General features: G+C 36.8%; 1 long non-coding RNA gene across 1 annotated transcript; it reads right to left on the bottom strand.

Annotated features, from left to right (window-relative positions):
• Positions 1-725: 725 nt before the first annotated feature.
• Positions 726-6,060, bottom strand: LOC125920451 (uncharacterized). The gene is made up of 5 exons (XR_007457055.1): positions 5,811-6,060; positions 4,819-4,889; positions 3,926-4,023; positions 900-970; positions 726-812 (listed from the first exon to the last, which is right to left on the bottom strand). It is a non-coding gene; the product is annotated as an uncharacterized LOC125920451 (long non-coding RNA).
• Between the last annotated feature and the right edge of the window lie 549 nt (positions 6,061-6,609).

Below are 6,609 nucleotides of genomic sequence, written 5' to 3'. Positions count from 1 at the left end.
TAGGGGCTATAACTAGGGAAATGGATTTCCTTAAAAAGCAAAGGGAATGGAGTTGCCAAAAGAGTTTCTAGGAGGATATGCCTGGAATTTGGGATTTTTGATTTGTGTTTCTACAAAGCCTGGGCAAGCTGCCCTACTAAAATTACCACTAAGTTGAATTTATGACCAAGTAATGGTACATTTCTCTCATTAAAGACAGATCTTCTCTATCTGTCTGGGCTTGAGGGTGACCTGTGTGGGAAAACAATAAATCACTAGCCCTGCATTGCTTTTTTGTGTGCCTTGGGAGTAGAGGGGGATGCCAAAGTGGTTAAGGTCAGCTTTGTGATTTGTGTCCCAGGAGGGCAGAAAAATCAGTTTGAGGATTTGCTAAAGGATCAACAAAATAATTGATAACCAGTGCACTGGCATGATTTTGCCGTTGGAATGCCTTTGAAACCATTCCCAAATGGCACCAGGGATTAGGGAAGATTCTTGAACGGAGAATGAGTTATGCGACCTGGGGCATACTTTAACTCCGCCTTCAACCTGGGTGTCTGCTGTGAAGAACACTTAACCTCAGGGACCTCCTCATCTGTCAAGTAGGTAAAATAATGGCTGCAACCCAGATGGAGCCCACAAGCATCGAGGGACACCCTCAAAAAACGGTCAGTTATTTCTGGGGACTTCCTCAAGTTTTTTAAATTAAAACCAAAGAAACAAAAACAGATGAAAATACAACCTGATCTCAATCCTCAATCACAAATTATGGGACTGATAGCTGATGTTCTTTACTTGAATTTTCCAGTGCTTCTTCACTTCCAGATTTCTGCCTAGAAGAAACAATAATGATAATTGTAATATTTAATATTTATTGAGTGTTGGAAACCTTGGGCCAGGTACTGTACTAAGTCCTATACCTGCATTCCATGTCATCTTCACCATTATCCCATGAGGTGGGGTTTCTAGTTCCATTTTGCAGATGAGAAACCTAGAGTTTGGAAAATAACAAAAACAAAAACCCAGCGATCACGCTGTAACCTAAACACAGTTTGGGCTGTTTCTAAAGTTACGTTGTTAAGCACTAAAAAGCTCTAACAGAGGAAATAAAATTCCTTCCTTCAGACCTACCTGTTCTTAAATTTCTAGATCAAATATTTCAAATGTTAGATAAAATTTTAATTTCATGAGTCTTAATAACTGGTTGCGTGGGAATATCCCTTTTCAATTACTGCCAGAAATCCATTCAGTAACTATTACTTTCTTCCCTTCCAATTAACTGTATCTTTCTATTCTGTACTTAGAATATTTAAAGTGGAAGAATTTTCAAGATAAACTCTACCTTAACTCCATTCAGCTTTCTGACTCCATTCTCCTGTAAGTCTTACATTTTCATAGCCTCAGATTCTTTCATTACATAAATTCTTTTATATTATCAAGGATTTAATTATGTGCTTTTCAAAACTTTATTCCTTTTAAGAAGTTATAATTTATTTCAACCATTTCTGAAATAAATTATTATAAGTTTTTGATGACTCAAGGTCCTCTGGAGAATTCATGCTTATAAGGCTTTCTGTAACTATATAAAATAAATCCAGACTTCTGTGCATTGTAGTTGTTGGATCTGTATTTTATCTCTCTCTCCTCCCACCATTGTAAACTGTTATTCCACATGCTGTCAGTATGGCCTCACTGGTTATAATCTATCTTACTTTATAAATAATTGTCTGGATAAAGGCCTGAGAGAAGATCCATGTTTTCACTATGGACTAAAGTACATGGTTTTTGTGACACGTACTATATTATCATTTAGTTTACTTCTAAGTTCATAACAGTGTTCCCAATGGTTATGTCTGACCAAAGACATGAGCAGAATGTGAATGCAAGTTAGATTTTTTTTTTGCAAGTCATACACACATATATAGAAATAAAAATAGTTACAGATGCAGATGACGACATAGGTGTAGAAATACAGATAGCATGCATGGGGTTTTAGCATAGACTATTCACAGATCAGACATAATACAGTGACAACCAAGAGAATAGGTCTTCTCTAAACTGGAGACTGTTTTCAAAAGTTTTCTTTGGGCCCAGAATTCAAGTTTAAACATTACTTACCAAAATGCTTATTTATATTACAATGGTTTATAAAGAAAAGTAGGGGCACCTCGGTGGCTCAGTCAGTTAAGCGTCCGACTTCGGCTCAGGTCATTATCTCGCGGTCTGTGAGTCCGAGCCCTGCATCAGGCTCTATGCTGACAGCTCAGAGCCTGGAGCCTGCTTCAGATTCTGTGTCTCCCTCTCTCTCTGTCCCTTCCCCGTTCATGCTCTATCTCTCTCTGTCTCAATAATAAATAAACATTAAAAAAAATTTTTAAAACAATGGTTTATAAAGAAAAGTCACTTAACAAATGCTAACTAAATAAAACCATACAAAAAGACACTCAATACCAAACCACTGAATTGTTTGCTATTACTTTTGTCATCCCAGATCCATCTATGCTCCTCTTTGAGCATAAAACAGTCTGTAAAATAAGTCACCTGTGTTAAAACTCTCTCTTTAAGAACATACTAAACATTAAGAGAATGAAAATATAAGCCACAGACTGAGAAAAAAATATTTAAAATTATATATCCAATGAAGAAATTTTAACAAGTATATTAAAAAAAACCTTCTTAAAACTCAACAATAAAAAAAATGGACAAGAAATTTGGACAGATATTCACCAAAGAAAATATACAGATGGCCGATCAGCACATGAAAAGATTTTCAACACCATTAGTTATTAGAAAAACACAAATTTAAACCACAAAAAGATACAACTACATACTTCTTAGAATGGCTAAAATTTTTTTGAATAACCATTCAAAATTTTGGTAAGGATTTAGAGGAACTGGAACTCTCCCAGACTATAGGTGGGAATGTAAAATGGTACAAGCACTTTGGAAAAGCTTCTTGAAGTGTTAAACATATAACTACCATTTGATTCAGTCATTCCATCCTTGATATTTATTCAAGAAAAATGAAATCATATGTTCCTACAAGGATTCATATGTGAACATTCATAGCAGATTTATTTATAACAGCCACAAACTAAAAACAATCTAAATGTCCATCAATAAGTGAATGGATAAACATAACTATAGAATGGTATACTCTTTAGCAACTAAAAGAAATGAACTATTAATACATGCAACGACATAGCTGTATCTCAACATAATTATGCTGAGTGAAAGAAGCCAGAAAAAAAATACATACTCTATGATCCCATTTAAATAAAATTCTGGAAAATGCACACTAATCAGTAGTAACAGAAAACAGCTAGCTCAGTAGTTGTTTGGTGACTGGGGTGGATAAGGGTGAAAGGGAAGGCTTCCCAAAGACAACAGGAGATTTATAGCAAAGATGGACATGTTTACTATTTGGATTATGGCAATGGTTTCATGGATGTATAAGTGTGTCAAAAATTCTCAAATGGTACATTTTAAATTTGTGCAGTTTATTTTTTGTCAATTATACTCCAATAAAGTTATAGCAAAGGGCAAAGCAAATAGCAATAAAATGAAAGGAAATAAAAGCACTTTCAGGATCAAATATTTAGATCTGAAAATATTTAACAGATCAACTAATCTACTTATTCATCTTACAGATGAGACAATTGAGAGTTAGAAGATTGTTGCCCAATTAGCTAGACTAATAAGTGGTACCAAAAGAACAACGACAAAAAAAATAGCAAATTTGACAGGCGGTAATTCAAAAAAAAGCATCAAGCGGTCATCTTGGGGAAAATCAGAATTTTTTTGTATTTGCTTACAGTTAGATCTGGGATCAAGGGGCCATGATATACTCAATGCCTAGTGCTTCTAAATGTCTTAGTCCTCCATGGACCCAGAAACGTCAAATGACTTGACCAAGTTCATAATCACTGGCCAAGCAACTACTCACATCTTTAAATTCTCATCCAGGGTGCTATCCCTTAGAAGAAATTCACAGAGCTGTAAGATAAGTCCACACCTGAAGAATTAGCAGAGGACTGATGATACCTTACCAAAAATAAAAAGGAATTATGCAATTTAACATATTTGAAAAGTACCCATGCAGAAACTACAGATCTGACAGATTGTGCAAACTTCCACTGGTGCGAAAGGTATTCATACCCAATCCCTGCCTCAGCTTGAGTTTTGTATGATGCAGATTCCCATCAGAAAGGGCCAGGCAGAAGACAAGTAAACTTTCCAGAAGGGAGAAAACACAAGAGAAATCTATGTACTACCTCCACGTGAACTATTCACCAGGTAACAGGAAAGAGAGATGGCTAGGTGCTGAGAAAAATCTATTAGCCTCTTCTCACAGCTGCAGAAATTTCCAGGTGTTTCAGATTTCTATTGCCACATAACAAGTCACCCCAAAACTTAGTGGCTTAAACAACAAGCATTTATTTGGCATAGGAATCTACAATTTGAGGGGGGCACTTGGGTGGCTCAGTTGGTTGAGCATCTGACTCTTCATTTTGGCTCAGGTCATGATCCCAGGATCCCAGGTCCATGGGATCAAGCGCTGTGTTGGGCTCAGTGCTGAGAGTGAAGCCTGCTTAAGATACTCTCTCTCTCTCTTTCTCTCTCTCCCTATGCCCCTCTCCCCAACTTGTATTCTCTCTCTCTCTCTCTCTCTCTCTCTCTCTCTCTATCTATCTATCTCTCTCCCCCTCTCAAATAAAAATTAAAACAAAAATTGGGGCCAGTTTTAGCGGGGGCAGCTCTTCTCTGTTCCCTGTTGCCTGAAGCTGAGTGATCCACCTCCCAAAAGTCTCATTTAGATGACTGGTAGGTTGGTGTTACCTAATGGTTCCTCTCTATGCAGTCCTCTTCAAGAGGTGGTTCAAGCTTCTTTGTAGCACGGAGACTGGTTCCTAAGAGCAAGCATCCCAAGAGATAGGAGTGAAAGCAGTCAATTTCTTAAAATCTGGTTGTGGACTTACCAGAGTTCCCAAATTCATATTTTAAGAAACTGACACAGCAATACTTCTGTCATGTTGTATTGATCAGGCAATCATAACCCATAATGATTCAAGGAAAATGGACATAGACCTCCCACATCTAGAGGAAGGAGAGTCAGAAATTTGGAAGCCATATTTTAAACCCATTACACCAAGGTGCTACACAATCAGTACTGTTAAATATTACCTGCACACTTTAAGATCTTGTTATCTGATAAGAGAGTGAAGGGATTTGTATATTTATCTTGACTACAACACCAGTATTATGAATAAACCATTTTCTGCTGGTATGTGTGATCTTAGCATCCAGATTGTTTTCACTCTTTACAAATACAAATGGTAACACTGCATTTTGAAATCACTCATGGTACAATCAACCTAAAAGGTCTGTGTAGACAGAGACTTTATTGTGCTACAATGCCCCAAGCATAGTATGCATTTAGTGATATTGAAAATTGATATATGCCAAGTTGGCCCTACACAATTGTCACATTGTTTTGGTAAATATCGGTTGCCTCCACATTTGGTAATATAAGATAAGTAGAAGCTATGACTTCTTCCCCATGACCTCACCACTAGGTGATAAGTGTAGTGAAAGTAAACATCTGACCAAATTCTGCCTCATAGGAATATTTATTAGCAGGCAAGCTTCAAAATAGTCATACAAGCTATTCCCATGGGCTTGAGGAAGTCCCTGCTCTCTACCTTTTAGGCACAGCAACAAGCTTTATAATAATAGTTGAATAAAAAATTTAGCAAAACTTCTCATTAAATCAGACAGAGTCTTGAGTAAATAGGGAGACACAGGACCAAAATTCTAGACTGAGAACATACTCTAAAGATGTTAGTCTTCTGGGTTTTGTTGGATCCTTCATTTTGTTCCTTCAAGGACAGAGATGCCTGTGTAATCTTTTAGCCAGGTATATCCCTTGCACCCTATCATTCGCTTACTCTCCAGAAATTATGTCAACATCCCTTGCACTTATCACCAAACCTTCTGGTGAAGAATTAAATAGCAACATTTGAAGTGTTCTGGATCTGGATCCCTAAGTAAAGAACTGTAAGGTCACAGTGTTGTGCTAGAGCTGGCTTGTACTGGCTATGGGTCAACTGTGCACATCTCTTCCCAACGCTGCATTCTATGACCTCACACTGGTAACTTGAAACTGGCCTGGTGAGTGGGAATAGTTACACAATGGAAATCAGCAAATACTACAAATCAGGACTCTGCCCCTCTGAGAGCTGGTTGCTAAACATTTGCCAGCACATTATTCTAACTGACCACCCCTATGGTATGAATTAAATTTAATTGACATCATACTACTTATACAGGAATATTTGAAAGTAGCTTACTAATAACATAATAAGCAAATATTAATTGCTTAAATTAATTACTGCATATAGTTCTTATATTTAATTAAATGCCTACGAGTGTGTGTGTGTGTGTGTGTGTGTGTGTGTGTTTTGAGTGAGTTGTTTGTCCAATCTCACAAGCTCATCAAATTCCAGAAGTTTTCAGTGACATCATATTTAATAGAATATAAACATTAAGTAGAATAGAAATTGATCAGCAGGGGTAAATTAAATGACAATATAAGGGCTTTTATAAGATTATCTACTCATAAATTTAAGA

The sequence above is a fragment of the Panthera uncia genome, chromosome B4 (assembly GCF_023721935.1).
Source record: "Panthera uncia isolate 11264 chromosome B4, Puncia_PCG_1.0, whole genome shotgun sequence".
Lineage (NCBI taxonomy): Eukaryota > Metazoa > Chordata > Mammalia > Carnivora > Felidae > Panthera > Panthera uncia.
The sequence above is the reverse complement of the archived record's forward strand: the minus strand, read 5'-3'. Positions and strand labels throughout refer to the sequence as shown.